General features: G+C 35.4%; 1 non-coding gene across 1 annotated transcript; it reads left to right on the top strand.

Moving 5' to 3' along the window:
• The first annotated feature begins 9,902 nt into the window (after positions 1-9,902).
• On the top strand, positions 9,903-10,009 carry LOC116138638. The gene has a single exon (XR_004129322.1). It is a non-coding gene; the product is annotated as a small nucleolar RNA R71 (small nucleolar RNA).
• The last annotated feature ends 6,974 nt before the right edge of the window (positions 10,010-16,983 follow it).

Genomic DNA, 16,983 nt, shown 5'->3' with positions numbered 1-16,983 from the left:
TTTGGCTACTCTAAATTCTTCTTCTCTCTATAAGAAATTAAAGGACGAGTTTTGAAAGAAAACAACAGCGAATGATGAAGTTTATATAGTGATTTCTTCAAGCTTTAAATCAATTCTTTAATGGTGCATACATGAAGTTTCCTGCCTTTGACAAGCTCATTTTGCATATTTTAAGTAATATATATAATATGTTGACAAAAATACATAGTGGGAACCCGACTGCCTTTACAAATGTCTCCATTCACATTCTACAACTAGTACAAGTTCCTAATTGAAGCAGTCAATTTTATACTACAAGAACAATTCTAATACATTAATAGAAATATTTACCGTAGAGTCTTCTATAGTTTCGTGTCCGAAAATTTACTTTCTAGAGCTTTTAAAGATCTGATTAGATATATGCATTTTGATCTGGTTAAGATCTTGACTAGAATGCCTAACAAATAAATTCTTGGAGAGAACGTCTAACAAATAAATTCTTGGAGAGGATTGAGTCGTTAGAAGTCCAAACGCATGGTCCAAATATTGTAAATGGGCATGTTAACTTAAAGTAACAATAACTGTTGATCTGCAAGGGGTTATGAGGCCTGTAAGATATCAACGGAAAGCTTGTTTCGAGCTCAACATTGTGGTTAACCTAGTGTCTCGGTTGGGGGTCGTTTTCAGGCCCAAAATATGCTGTTTTAGCGTGTTTTGGGGTCGTTTAAGTTTTCTACCTTTTTTTCTCATTTTATTTAGAGTCATTTCTTATTTTATAATTAGTCAACAGTTAAGATTTCTTCTTTTAATTAATTTGAATTATATTTCCTTGTTTAATAGGGAGTCTTGTTAGGGTTGATTGTCACCACCTTATATTACATATTATTCGCTTCTTTGAAGAGATAAATGATTTTTCAAATTTTCCTTTGAACTTTACTAATTAAATATATGTGATTGAGACTTGATTATGAATCCTAAAAGCATAATCTGTTGCTAGTCTCGTTTTTATTCTTATCCTGTATCTACCAATCACAAGTTTTATTTACTCAGATAAAAACTCAGACCAGTAGAGATTTTTTGTTCAAAAAACGTTAGTCGGTGTTATGGAAGAATAGATAGGTTGGGACGTGTATAGAGTGCTTCAAATATTTGTTTTAAAGCTGTAATCTACTGTCAATTGTGGTTGGCATTTCTTTGTCCTCAATTCAACTACTCCTCATCAAAAAGAAATCAACCTACTCTCTCTATAGTTTCTAAAGTCTCCTATTCAAATTGAGTGTCAAGTTGCATCCAGGACTAAATCACACAACGAGTTGAATATTTTTTGTATTTGTCTTTACAGCTTTTAATTATTTAGTTTTCCTTTTTCACGAGCTGATACAAACTAAGCAGACTGATCATGGATTAACCTTATGCTGTCATTTATTTACACTCAAAAGTATGGATGTCGGCAATGTGTAGAAAAGGTGTAAACATTCGCCTTTTTTTTTTTAATCAGGACTCCGGTTAGATGGTCCCGCGGCCAAACTTTAAAAAGATAAAAATTTACAATTTTTAACGTGAAATTATTTATCAACCCTATTTAACAAGGTTCATAAATATATATGATTAAATATATCATTACATCGTCTATCCTAGTTTGTTTAATCTATTTTCTTAATTTCCATTTTCCCGTTTCTTTTACTACATATTAGTTTGTATACAAGATTTTGTACCAATATCTTATATAAATAGATTATTTCTAATATATATTCTTCGAAGTTACAACATTTTATACACATTGCCTATATTTTACCACGCACAATCATGTTTATCTCTACAATTAATTGATACTTCAAGTTATAACTTGGCATTGAAATGCAAACTATAAAGGACATTAAAATCTAAGAATATTTTATTAGATAATTGAACAAAAATATAATAATAAAATAATTCAACAGTAGGAAATTTCAGCAAAGGACAGCTTTGCCGCCTAACCAAAATCATTCCTAATTTATAAATCCCTTAGGGGGGGGAAAATACACTCCAAAAATCATGCTCAAAATAAGAATAAAAATAATATATATTTTTACTTTCTATATATAGGTGATTAGCAGTGGCGGATCCAGGATTTTTGCGCAAGGGGGGTCTCGGCGGCTTCACCATTGTTTGTCAAACAACTAGTGAAAACTTAAAAAAAAAACATCAAACCTAAAACAAAGAAAATAATGCTATATCAAGAATATAAGAGAAAAGAATGTAATAACACAATAATCTCTATTTGAATAAATCTATGAGAAATTTTTTTTTGAGTAAATGTGTTGAGTAAACCTTGAGCAAAACCTTCTTTTAATTTTAATTTTTTATTTTATTTTTGGCTTCCAAAGATTATAATATAAATTTTCATGACATTAATCAGACCTAGCCTAAGTTAAAGTCAACCAAAACTTAAGTCAAGTCAATGTTACGTTGACTTTTAATATGAATTAATAAAAAAAAAAAAGAATTTCCTTGATATAAATATAGTTAGTAACTCAAATTTCATTAATAATTTTGAGCAGCTGAACGGTGACGTTTGAAATGTAAGAAAGTGGTGGGTGAAGGGTGAAGAATGAGAAACTGAAAAGCTGAAAGAGAGAAATCGAGAATTCGTGAAACTCTTCTTATTAATTTTAGAGAGTTACAATTTACAATAAAGCTTTTGTTCATATACAAAGAGAGAGAAGACTAACGCTAAGAGTAAACCCAGCTCAATGATAAACTAAAGAGTAAAGTTTATGTTCTCAAAACGACGCCGTTATTTCATTTGTGGAGTTACAGTTTTACGAAACTGTCCTCTTTTCAGTCTGGCTAACATTCCCCCTCAAACTGGACTTCGGTTGCTGAATTCTTCAACATTTTCTACTAAATTGCCTCCTAGACTTCAGTTTGTTGTTTTCAGACATTTTCTGCACTTCTTGCACTTTTTGAAAAAAAAAATAACACTGCATCTACTATCTTGTTTTTACCAACACGAATGGACTGCTTTTGCACTTTTCAATTAAACTCATCATCACCCTACTAAGTTTCTACAAACATCCAGCATTTACCAATCAGTTTTACCAACATGACTGGACTGCTTCTACACTTTTCAATTAAATTCATCATCACACTACTAGATTCCTACTAACATCCAGCATTTACCAAGCAGTTATACCACTATTTCACAATCAGCATTTCATCTTCTTCATGCTTACACTCTGCACTCATCACCCCATAGTTATCATTACAAAACATCAACATACACACTATTATACTGCAACTAGCACTTCAATTCAATACTTATCTCCAGTATTCCTATCCTCACATTACAAACATCATCACAAAACAGCAACACATATACTTCATTTCAATACTTATCTCCAATATTCATATCACCATGCCACAAACAACATTCCAAAACAGTAACACACATACTTCAAAATTTCCAGCATTCATATCAACACACCATGGTAGCGTGTCGAATGCACCAAATTAATTAACCTTACTAACCTAACTACTAACTTGTATACAGGGTGAGCAAGGGTCCATCCCACAGGGAATAATTCGATTAAATCCTATACTCTATGCCAATAACCATAACAAAAACAACAGAAAAATAAAATAAAATAAAATCCTAAACAGTAAACATGACAACAAGATAATGAAAGGGGTTGTAGACAATGCAATCTAAAGTTAAACAAATAAATCTCCAATGATAGAAAATATCAGATTAAAAACAACCAATTCTCGGTTCAAGATCCACCTAAACATGCATTGGACATGAACTAACCGTAACATTATTCTATCTCATTATTGTGGAATTATTGACCCTAGGAAACAACAAGCTCTATTACCGAATTTTCCCTTAATTATCACTACTGAAATAAGCTCTTCAACTAGATCCTAACCCTTGAACAACCTAGAATAAGCTCTCCAAGTTTAATTCAATGGCAGCCTAAAGAATTAGGAAAATAGATCAATCCAAGCAACAATCATGCAAGATTGGATTATTTAACTTAGGTTATGTTATTCAAGGTGACAAACTGAAAACTTGTCTGTAATCATCTATCATCATGTGTTACTCATTGAATAGAAAGAAGACAATTACGTATCACAATTCCTAATTCTAACAGATAAAATTCTGATTAAACAATTCATCAAGCCATTACTAAATCACCCAAACAGAAAATTATAAACAATTAAAACAGAATAACATAAACAATTCCAATAAAAACGAGATTGAGAACAATGTTACTAAAGTTAAGTTACAACAATGACATGAATTCAGGCTTCAAAATCCCCTTGAACTGAAGAAGAAAGATCAGCCGCACATCTTGACGTAGAAAGTAAAACAAAAACTAAAAACTAAACTCTACTGCTGTTCTCTCCTGACAGGTTTTTCGCAAGTATAAGAAATCGTGCAAGTAATAAAGCTCGAGTAAATGAGTGTCGAATCCCAAGGGAACTACCTACCAAGTACCGAACTAGTCTATTCTATTGCTATTTGATAAAACAGAATTTTAAGAATGACTTTAATGAAAAAGTAATAAACTAGAAACTAAATAAATGCAGAATTTGTAAACATTTTGAAGTCAAGATCAAAATAACTAAACCTAGGGCACAGATTTCACACCAATTTAATCCTATGCATTGACAGTTATTGCTAACCTAATTAAGCATATTCTAAAAGCCAAATTCCCTAAAATTCCACTAACTTTCTCTCGAACAATTAGCAAATTAACCCTTAAGCAACAACCCAAGATATCTCTATGTCGGATTTAGAAACTAAGAGATCATTAAGTTCTATGGAATTTACCAGAACTTCATAGACCGCAGTAACCTATCTCTAGCGTTCGCTCAATCTATGGTTTTATTACCTTAGTCAAATTAGGTTTCATCTCTCGATCTCAACCTAACCCATGATATCAATCAACTCTCAGGCCCTTAAGAATTGAAAGCATTATGCACAATAATAAAACTTAGAATTAAAAGCTCAATAGGAATTAACAACAATTTAAGTCAATACATATTCATAAATTGGGCTACATCTTAGCGCTAGAAAAGAGAATTAGTTCATAATAAACATGAAAGAAACAATCATATTTATTAAAACATTCATCATGGGTTTACAAGAAAAGAACAAGGAAAACTTCTCTATATTGTGAATCAAAGCTCTAGAACTTCTGTTACTTCTCTTCTCTGCAGATTTTTCTTCCTTTCTTCTCTCACCCCAGAATCCCCAAAATAATGCTAAAAGACTTCTATTTATATCCCACAAGGGTTAGGGTTTGTTTTTCCTTAATTCTATTTGATTTGGAACCCTTAACCCTATTCTCTTGGCTAAAAATAGACAACAAACTAGTGACTTATGTGACTGTGCCGTGGCACTGTGCTGTGGCATAGTAGCTATTGGAAAAAGTGTGCCATGGCACTGTGCCGCGGCATAGTAGCTGCTGCCCTTTTCCCGCATCATTTCACTGTTCTTCAACGATGTTGATTTTTGAACTCGATAACGATGGAATTTGGAAAAGTTGTAAACATATGAAATGTAGCCCTTTGAATAAGCTTTCCAACGGTTTAAGAATCGTATTAATCAGATTCTATAGCTCAAGATATTGTCAAAATACCAAGGCATGTGCAAGCTGGAACGTAATCTAGAATCTTCTCTTTACTTCAACTTCTATAACTTCCTCAATTCAACTCCGATTCTTGATCCGTTTGTTTCCACTCGTCACTCATTCCATTGCAAACATGATTCTTCATCCGAGCATAACATTTAAGCACTAGTGACCTGAAAAATACTCAAAAACACCCGTGATCCCGTAAAAAGGCAATTATGAAAATATTAAGCAACTTAACCAAATTAAGCCTAATTTCCCATAATTAATCCCCCAAAAACCACTAACTAAATGTGTATTTTCAAGCTCTTATCACAACCCCCAACCAGCTTCTTGCTAGTCCCTAGCAAGCTAAGCGATAGAACAAGTCCTTTAGCTTGAAAACACAAACAAAATAAAGTCTATATCTAAACTATCCTAAATCATTTCCATAGATTGACACGATTTCATTTAGCGTATGAAACAAGCTTTAAACCCCTAGGCAGCCCTAGTTGGACGAGTTGTAGTCTCGTGAGGGTTTCCAGCGATGATACCCACAAACATCCATACTGAACTTAACCTAAACTCCAAAAATACAAACAAGAACAAAAACTAACAAAAAATTCTTGGATCAATTCATAAAGGTGTCTCAAAAATAGCATACACATAGAAGAAATAGAATAATTAAAAATCACCTAAACTCACAGACCATGCAAACATCAATTCCATTTTCGTTATCAACCCTAGAACATCCATACAACCACAAACCATTAGTCTACAAACCTGGATGGTTTTATGCACAAAATTCATGAACAAAATTTTGATCTCAGTATTTGGGTTATGACTTATAGGTGAATCATGGAATCAAACTCCATAAGCTCACTTTTCAAACCACTATCCACTAATGTAGAAATTCACACTACCTTGGATCAATAGGTCTTTGTAAGGGTTGTAACTTTAGGCCAGGGTATGGGTTCACGAAAGAACAGAAAGGGAATTCAACAAAATCAAATTGAGATACTTAATCTTCATCCATTCTTATTACTTTCATACAAAAATAGTTCCCTTTTTCACTCAGTAGCTTCCCAACCTTTATCAAGCTCTTTCTTTTCGATAGTAATATAAACCCATTTGCATAATTTCAAATCTTCACAATGTTTTTCAATGCCCACTTTTCTTTTCTTTCTCTTTTTATTTTTTTTTTTTCAGTTTTTTTTCGTCTTTTTTTTTTCTTTTATACAAAGAAAGTAGAAAATACACACACAGCCCCACTAATTTTTCAAGCACTCCACAACCCCCAACCAATTTCTTCACATAAACCTGGGTTGTGGCAAAACTACAATTCCTCACCAACACTCATAATAAGCTCGAATTACAATTAAGTCTCTTAAAGATAAAACGGGTAGGATTCTGTTTTAGGCTCATAATTAGGGTAGGGTAAAATTAAGTTCAAAGAAAGAAAAACAAGGCTAAATTGTGTTTAAAAAGGCTCAAAGGGTTAACTAGTGATAATGATAAAAAGGGTCGGCTTGAAAGGCTCAATCGGTCAAAAAACAGCCTAATCATTTCCTAAGTGATGTGAATTCTAGGATTTTGCCTCGAGTGGTTGTCAAATAAGTTCTAGAGTTTGTTGAGATCACAAAAATGTCCATGAAATATTCACACATAAAACGTCTCTACGTAAGTAAACTTAACTACTTTCAATCCACAAACCGCTAGGGTCTCAAACTAAATGTCATTAATATTCACAATCATCCGTAATTAAAGGCAAAAATTAATGTCCTCTACTTGTTACATGTTATTGCAATCATATTCCTATTATAGACATATAAATTAATCCAAGAGAAAAAAAAAAAATCACACAATAAAACAAAAAAACTATAAAAGAAAAAAAAAATCTGCTCCTTAAATCCATATGTCTATAATTTGCAAAAAGGTGTGAATTCCTACCCCCAACCTTAAAATCAACATTGTCCCCAATGTACAAATGTAAACAAAAGGAAATAGAGAAAAAGAAAAGTTACCCCCTTTTGTAATAGTGAAGTGCGAATACGCGTGACAATTCGATCACCAACTCGTTTCATTCCATTGTTGCCTTTTAATTCTGTCAAAACAAAGAAACTTAAGGTGCACCTCATCGGAAACACACATCTCGTGTTAAAGTTATGAATTTAGAGAACCAAACACAACATCAAAATTATTTGCACAAAACAAAAAATAAAAAAAATTAAACATACTTGAAAATTAACAGCTGCAAAAATAACACAATAATCAATAAAAGAAAAAAATTAAAAAAAAAAAAAAAAACTTGGGTTGCCTCCCAGAAGCGCTTGGTTAAAGTCGTAAGCTTGACTTTTCGTTTTCTTCAATCCGGATCATTGGGTTGCCTCCCAGAAGCGCTTGGTTAAAGTCGTAAGCTTGACTTTTCGTTTTCTTCAATCCGGATCATCTAGGAGAATCCAAGCCCTCATATCCTTAATTTCACCATTCACATAGGGCTTTAATCGTTGTTCATCTACCATCTCAAAGTCAGCCTCCATAGTCCTAGAGTTGACTTCACAATTCTTTAAGGGTGAACTAGGGTAGTTTTCTTCTAATTTTTTATTCACTATGTTATCAAGGACACTAATCTCAAAGCATGTGTCTAAGTCAGATGGATGCTTCTTAACATCAAAAACATTAAACTCTACTTGCTCATCTTCTACCCTTAAGATTAGTTTCCCTTGATGAACATCTATCAATGCTCTGCCCGTTGCTAGAATAGGTCATCCTAAAATTAAAGGTATCTCCCTATCTTCCTCCATGTCTAACACTATGAAATCTAATGGGAAAATCAGTTTGTCTACCTTAATCAAGACGTCTTCTACCACCCCCCTAGGATATGTTATCGATCGATCAGCTAATTGAAGAGACACGGTGGTTGGCTTCACTTTTCCTAATCCAGGCTTCCTATAGATGGAAAACGGCATTAAGTTAATACTTGCCCCTAAATCACATAACACTTTATCAAAATAACAACTACCAATAATACAAGGGATATTAAAACTCCCTGGATCTCATAGTTTAGGTGGTAGTTTCTTTTGAATCAGTGCGTTGCATTCCTCCGTTAACATGACTTTCTCATATTCCTCGAATTTTCTCTTGTGTGTGAGGATCTCCTTCAGAAACTTTGCATATTTTGGCATCTGTTCTAACATATCAACAAAAGGAATATTAATATGCAAACTTCGAAACATGTCAATAAACTTACTGAATTGCTTGTCAAGCTTCTGATTCTTCAAACGGTGTGGGTATGGAAGGTTAGCATGGCTCAACGGGGGTTTCTGCTTGGATGCACGGTCGCCACGGCCATCAGATTCATCGTCGCGACGATCGTTTGATAATTCTGACGAAATCGAAACAACATCACAGTCGCCGCGACAACTAATGTCCTTGCCGCGACGATCGTCCTTCCTCCTGACGATATTTTCCGTATTTTCATGCTCGCCGCGGCTACCATATTCATCGTTGCAACGATCGTCCCTCTGTTCATTCTGCAGGGTTTGTTTTTTCCTCTGTTTTTCACCCTCTGAATTTTCCAAACTTCGACCACTCCTCAAGGTGATTGCATGCGCTTGTTCCTTGGGATTCTTCTTTGTGTCACTCGGCAAAACTCCTTGAGCTCTTCCTGCTAATATGTTGTGAATCTGCCCAATTTGAGTCTCAAGGTTCCTAATAGAAGCTGATTTGTTTTGAGCCAGGACGTCACTCTTCTCAAACCTCTTGCTTGTCTCTTCAATGAACTTGGTCAACACATTCTCTAAATTAGATTTTTGCTCTTGAGGTTGAAAAACAAGAGTTTGCTTTTGCTCAATATTGTTGCTCCATGAAAAGTTTGGGTGTTTCCTTCATGCTGGATTATACGTATTGGAATACGGATTCCCTTGCCCCCTTTGGAAATTGTTGATGTAATTGGCTTGTTCAGGCTGAGCAAACGGGTTTCCCTCTTGGCAATCGTTCGATGCATGATTTCCTGCACAAAGGTCACATGTTAAAGAAGAAGATTCAATTGCATTTATTTTCAACACATAACCTAATTGCTTCTGGATGTTCGTAAGTTGAGCAGCCAATGTAGTGTAACTATCAACTTCGTGCACTCCCGCTGATCTCCTTGTTGAATTTCTCTCTGGAGTCCTCATATAGTTATTGTTTGCCATCACCTCGATCAGATTGTATGCTTTCTCTAGCGTTTTATTGTTCAGGGCTCCCCCACTTGCAGGATCAATCATAGCTTGAATGGTTGGTAGCAGCCCTTGGTAGAATTTTTGCACTTGTGACCAGATTGGTATACCATGGTGTGGGCACCTCTGTAAGAGATCCTTAAACCTTTCCCATGCTTCATACAATGACTCTGAATCTTGTTGGTAAAAGTTGGTAATCTCACTCCTCAGTTTGGCCGACTTGGCAGGTGGAAAGTACTTAGTGAGGAACACTTGAGCCAACTCATTCCACGTCGTGATGCTCCCAGATGGCAATGAAATCAACCAGGCCTTAGCTTTATCCTAAAGAGAGAATGGGAAAAGCCTTAGTCTGATTGCATCCTCGGATACCCCATTATGCTTGAATGTGTCACACAACTCCAGAAAATTTGCGATATGCAGGTTGGGATTGTCATTCGGTAACCCAACGAATTGGATCGACTGCTGAATCATTCCGATAATTGCTGGCTTAATCTCAAAATTGTTCGCTTGAACGAGTGGTCTCCTGATGCTTGAATAACACCCATCAATAGTAGGACTAGAGTAGTCCTTCAATGCTCTATGAACCACTGCTGCACCACCCATTGCATTTCCTCCTAAATTATCCTCATTCTCGTTCTCTTGATTTTGCATATTAGGATTGACAATTCCTATGTTAGCCATTGATCTTTCAGAGTTAGCTTGCCTCTTTTCTTTCCTCAACTGTTTCGCGGTTCTCTCGATCTCAAAATCTAGTGGATTAAGATGACCACGACCTCTGGAACATAAACTCTCCAGATTCTAACTGAAAACCACAAACAAGACAAACAAAAATAAAAATTAATTAGTAAACAGAAATAAAACAAATCAAATTAGCAACTAAATATTTCGTATTGATATTGGTAAAACAAAATAGTTCCCCGACAGCGGCACCAAAAACTTGACAGGCTTTTCGCAAGTATTCAAAATCGTACAAGTAATAAAGCTCGATTAAATGAGTGTTGAATCCAAAGGGAACTACCTACCAAGTACAAAACTAGTCTATTCTATTGCTATTTGATAAAACAGAATTTTAAGAATGACTTTAATGAAAAAGTAATAAACTAGAAACTAAATAAATGCAGAATTTGTAAACACTTTGAAGTCAAGATCAAAATAACTAAACCTAGGGCACATATTTCACACCAATTTAATCCTATGCATTAACAGTTATTGCTAACCTAATTAAGCATATCTAAAAGCCAAATTCCCTAAAATTCCACTAACTTTCTCTCAAACAATTAGCAAATTAACCCTTAAGCAACAACCCAAGATATCTCTAAGTTGGATTTAGAAACTAAGAGATCATTAAGTTCTATGGAATTTACCAGAACTTCACAGACCGCGGTAACCTATCTCTAGCGTTCGCTCAATCTATGGTTTTATTACCGTAGTCAAATTAGGTTTCATCTCTCGATCTCAACCTAACCCATGATATCAATCAACTCTCAGGCCCTTAAGAATTGAAAGCATTATGCACAATAATAAAACTTAGAATTAAAAGCTCAATCAGAATTAACAACAATTTAAGTCAATATATATTCATAAATTGGGCTACATCTTAGCCCTAGAAAAGAGAATTAGTTCATAATAAACATGAAAGAAACAATCATATTTATTAAAACATTCATCATGGGTTTACAAGAAAAGAACAAGGAATACTTCTCTATATTGTGAATCAAAGCTCCAGAACTTCTGTTACTTCTCTTCTCTGCATATTTTTCTTCCTTTCTTCTCACCCCAGAATCCCCAAAATAATGCTAAAAGACTTCTATTTATATCCCACAAGGGTTAGGGTTTGTTTTTCCTTAATTCTATTTGATTTGGAACCCTTAACCCTATTCTCCTGGCTAAAAACGAACAACAAACTAGTGACTTATGTGACTGTGCCACAGTACTGTGCTGCAGCACAGTAGCTACTGGAAAAAGTGTGCTGCGGCACTGTGCCTCGGCATAGTAGCTGCTGCCCTTTTCCCGCATCATTTCACTGTGCTTCAATGATGTTGATTTTTGAACTCGATAACGATGGAATTTGGAAAAGTTGTAAACATATGAAATGTAGCCCTTTGAATAATATTTCCAAAAGTTTAAGAATCGTATTAATCAGAGTTCTACAGCTCAAGATATTGTCCAAATACCAAGGCATGCGCAAGCTGGAACGTAATCTAGAATCTTCTCTTTACTTCAACTTCCATAACTTCTTCAATTCAACTCCGATTCTTGATCCGTTTGTTTCCACTCTTCACTCATTTCTTTGCTAATATGATTCTTCATCCGAGCATAACATTTAAGCACTAGTGACCTGAAAAACACTCAAAAACACCCGTGATCCTGTAAAAGGCAATTATGAAAATATTAAGCAACTTTACCAAATTAAGCATAATTTCCCACAATTAATCCCCCAAAAACCACTAACTAAATGTATATTTTCAAGCTCTTATCATCTCCCATTTAACCTAACATCTCATAAATAAATAATGTGGTTTTTCCTTAATTTTCCCCCAGGAATCACGAAAATTACTTTCCTAGATCTTTGCTAAACGATAGACTTCCAAAACTATTAAAATCTTATCAGATATGGAAAACAGAATTCGTAATCCAGCTTGCACCAAGATTCTCGCAATGTAAATAAACTCTTTTGGGCTTGGTCACTTCATAAAAGTTGTAGTCCTGGATATATAGATGAATTTGGGCTTTTGAATCACCTGCCTTTGATATCTGAAGCTCCAGTTAGGCCCATTCGAAGACTTGATACTCAACCAGAAAATCCTTCCGCGACTAGGATTCCAGGTCCGGTTTTGCAACAACTAATGATGTCCCAAACGAACTCGGATTCTCGCCCATAATACCTTCCTGGAAAGCTTGATTTGTCTACTTTACTTTTTTTGAAGAACACTTTTGCAATCGAGAAATTTGACTCCATGAAAAACCTGAAAAACGCAGCACTGGTCAGAATAACAAAAAATCTGGAATTTCCTAATCTTTTCTCAAATATTTCATAAAGTCTATCCAAATATGCGAAACTTACAAAATAAACTCTAATCAACTCAACTAGACATAAAACATAACAATAAACATAATATGGAAGGAATAAAAATATATAAATTACACTCTTATCACACCACAAACACCATCACAAAACAGCAACACAATAGTGGCTCAACACACAACAAATCTTCTGATGCTTCTGCATACAGTTACTTCATTTCAATATCTCCAGTATTCATATCACCATGCCACAAACAACATTTCAAAATAGTAACACACATACTTCAAAATTTCCAGCATTCATATCAACACACCACAAACACCATCACAAAACAGCAACACAATAGCGGCTCAACACACAGCAAATCTTCTGATGCTTCTGCATACAGTTAGCAGAATTGTACACTGCTAAAACACAAATCAATACTTCAATTTAATGCTTATTTCCAGCATTCATATCATCACACCACAAACACCATCACAAAACAGCAACACAATGGAAGCTCAACACACAGCAGATTTTCTGATGCTTCTACATATAGTGTTAGCAGAATTTTACACTGCTTTAGAGATTTAAGATGATCCTAGACTACTATCAACTTTAACCTCTGTATGTGGTATCTCAACAACACAGAGTTTGTGTTTCATATCCTGGAACTGACTAATGGAAAGTGCTTTTGTCAAAACATCAGCAATTTGAAGCTTGGTGGGAACATATTGCACAATAACCTTTTTTGCAAGAACTTGGTCATGTATATAGTGAGTATCAATCTCAATATGTTTTGTTCTTGCGTGAAAAGCTGGATTTGATGCCAAAGCTCCAGCACTCACATTGTCACACCAAATGATAGGACAAGTGTTTAAAGACACCCCTATTTCAGTAAATAAACTATCCAACCAGGCCAATTCAGTTGCTGTTTGGGCTAATGCTCTGTATTTAGCCTCTATAGATGATAATGCCACCACTTTTTGCTTACGAGAACTCCATTGAACCAGATTAGGACCTAGGTACACACAATATCCACTAGTAGACCGTTGATCATCTAAATTACCTCCCCAATCTGCATCGGTATAACATTCAACACTAACGAAGGCTGTTGGTCTAAACAGCAAACCATGGAATTGAGTATCTTTAAGATACCTTAGGACTTTCTTACACGCCTGCCATTGTAGCTCAGTAGGGGCCTGAAGATACTGACTAAGTTTGTTCACTGAAAAACTAATATCAGGCCTGGTTAAGGTGACATATTGTAGAGCTCCAATAGTGCTTCTATAGAGGCTGGGGTCTTTAAACAACTCATTATCTACTGTAAACAGTTTGGTTCCTGCTGCCATAGGAGTAGGACAGGCATGTGCCTCTTGCATCTTAGTTTTGACAAGCAAATCATGGACATATTTGGTTTGTTTTAAGTGCAGAATCGCAGCTGACCTGGTTGCTTCTAAGCCCAAAAAATATGTGACATCCCCAAGAGTTTTCAAGGCAAATTGGTTGTTTAAATCATGAACAAGCTGCTGAATTCTAGATTAACTTGAACCAGTTATTAATATGTGATCCACATATATGAGAACATATAAAACTTGAGAGTTATCCTTGAGAATGAACAAACTGGAATCAGAAATTGAATTTTGAAATCCCTTGTGAACCAAAGCTTGTTTCAGTTTGTCAAACCAAGCCCGTGGGGCTTGTTTAAGACCATAAAGAGCCTTGTTGAGTTTACAAACATGGGAAGATAGGTGAGCAACCTGAAGCCCTTCTGGTTGTCGCATATAGACTGTTTCATTCAAATGACCATTAAGGAAGGCATTGTTCACATCCATTTGTTGAATATCCCAACCATAAGTGACAGCCAATGTGAAAATAATTCGAATGGTTGCTGGTTTAACAACAGGGCTGAAAGTTTCAAAATAATCTAAGCTAGGAGTTTGTTGAAATCCTTTAGCAACTAATCTAGCCTTATACTTCTGGAGAGACACATCAGCATGAAATTTAATTTGAAACACCCACTTATTACCAACTATGTTCATATCAGAAGTTCGAGGAACTAGAGTCCAAGTTTCATTCCTAATAAGAGCATCAAACTCATCTTGCATGGCCTTTTTCCACTCATCACAAGCAAGAGCTTCAGTCACTGTACCAGGTTTGGGTTTAACAGGTGAGGACTTGACCAGGGTAAGGGCAGTTGAGATTGAGTTGTTGGTTTGAGACTTGGTGACTGTGTTGGATGTGTTAGTGTTCAGAGACTGGTTTGTAGGTGGAAATTCAGAGGCTTTAGTCACTGTAACAGGTTCTAGTGGAGGTGATGTTGAGTTGCTGGTTTTAGATCTAGTGTGTGTGGTGTGAGTATTGGTGATCAGGGACTGGTTTGTGGGTTGATTATAGTTGACAGAAGCAACAAGGTCAGGTATTTCATTCACTGGAACAAGTTTTGATGGAATGGGTAAAGGCATGGTCAGGGTAAGGCTAGTTGAGGGTAAATTACTGGTTTTGGATCTGGTGAGCATAGGATGTGTATTAGTGGTCAGAGACTGGTTTGTAGACTGATTATGAGGGGTTGATGAAAAGGATTCAAGCATTGTGATGAAGTTAAGTCAACTACAAGAGAGCGATCAATGTGTTTCTGTCCTGATTGTGTATAATCTGAAGATATAGAAGGCTTTTGGATCGTGGAATTGGGAAGATGATAACAAGATAGATCTATTTCTAATGGAAATGTATGTGGAATAGAAGATGGAATGGGAGTAGATAATGAGGAAGTATAAGTATCAGGGTTGTTAGATAGAGTATTTGAAATTGAGTTACTGATATTAGAGGATGGTTTAGGGATAGATGGACTAGGTATATATTTATTAATGTCCTGAAATGAGGAACTAGGAGCTGACTTGTTAGCAGTGAGGGAAGGATTAGGAACAAAATAGTCCACTGTCGAGGAGACTTTGCTGGTTGTACCATTAGAAGAAGGAATAGAAACAAAAGGAAAACAAGTAGATGAACTATGTGGGACTGCTGCTTTGAGTAAAGAAGAACAGAAACTGGACGAATGTTGACTAAAACCAGTAGCAAAAGGGAACTCTAGTTCATTGAACTGAACATTAGGAGTAATGACAATTTTTCCGTCTAAACTAAGACATTTGTAACCTTTATGACTTAAACTATAACCCAGAAAAACACATTTAGAAGAATGGAAATTCAACTTGTGTTTATGGAAATCTCTCAAGAATGGAAAACAAGCACAACCAAAAAATTTTAACTCAGAATATACAGGAAACCTACTGTAAAGAACCTGATATGGTGACAAAAAATTCAAAATTGAGGCAGGCATTCTATTAATAAGAAACACAGCAGTATCAAATGCATACCACCAAAAATGTAAAGGCATAGATGCATGGGCTAGTAAGGTTAGGCCTGTTTCTGCTATGTCTATGCTTCCTTTCACTTCTCCCATTTTGTTGGTGGACATAGGCACAAGAATGCCTAAGCTGGATTCCAGCGGTGGTAAGACAAGGTATTAGACCCCTCCTTGGTCAGACTGTAAGACTTTGAGTTTATAGCCAAGCTGTCTCTTAACTAAATAGTGAAATTTGATGAAAGTGGACTGAACTTCAGCTTTGGTTCTTAAGGGAAACATCCACGTGAACCTATTGTAGTCATCAATGAAATGAATGTAGTATTTGAAGCCTTCTAAGGAAGCTACTAGTGCTGGTCCCCAAATGTCACTATGAACTATTTCAAGTGACTATGTAGCTCTAGAGGTTGAACTAGGAAAGTGATTTCTATGTAATTTTCCTAATTTACATGCATCACAAAAACTTAAGGATGAAACAGGTTCTGAAGGTCGTGGATGAATGTTAGGTAAGATTTTACTTAATACATCAGCATAAGGGTGGCCTAAACAATTATGCCAGAGGGACAGTGTATTGTTCCTAGTATTACTAACCTGAAAAACTATAGGATGGTTTGTTAGAGGATGATGGTGGTAAGTGTCAGATTTCCTAATGGTAGCATTGTGAACAAGAGAAGATTTAGACATAGCAGAATTTTCATCAACATTCAACACAAAAGCAGAATTTGCATTAACATCAACCATAGACATAGCAGAATTTTCATCAACATTCAACACAGAAGCAGAATTTGCATTAACATCAACCATAGAATTTTCATCAAC

The sequence above is a fragment of the Pistacia vera genome, unplaced genomic scaffold (genome assembly GCF_008641045.1).
Source record: "Pistacia vera cultivar Batoury unplaced genomic scaffold, PisVer_v2 Contig342, whole genome shotgun sequence".
NCBI classification, from domain to species: domain Eukaryota; kingdom Viridiplantae; phylum Streptophyta; class Magnoliopsida; order Sapindales; family Anacardiaceae; genus Pistacia; species Pistacia vera.
Note: the sequence above shows the minus strand (reverse complement) of the source record. Positions and strands in the feature narration are given on the sequence as shown.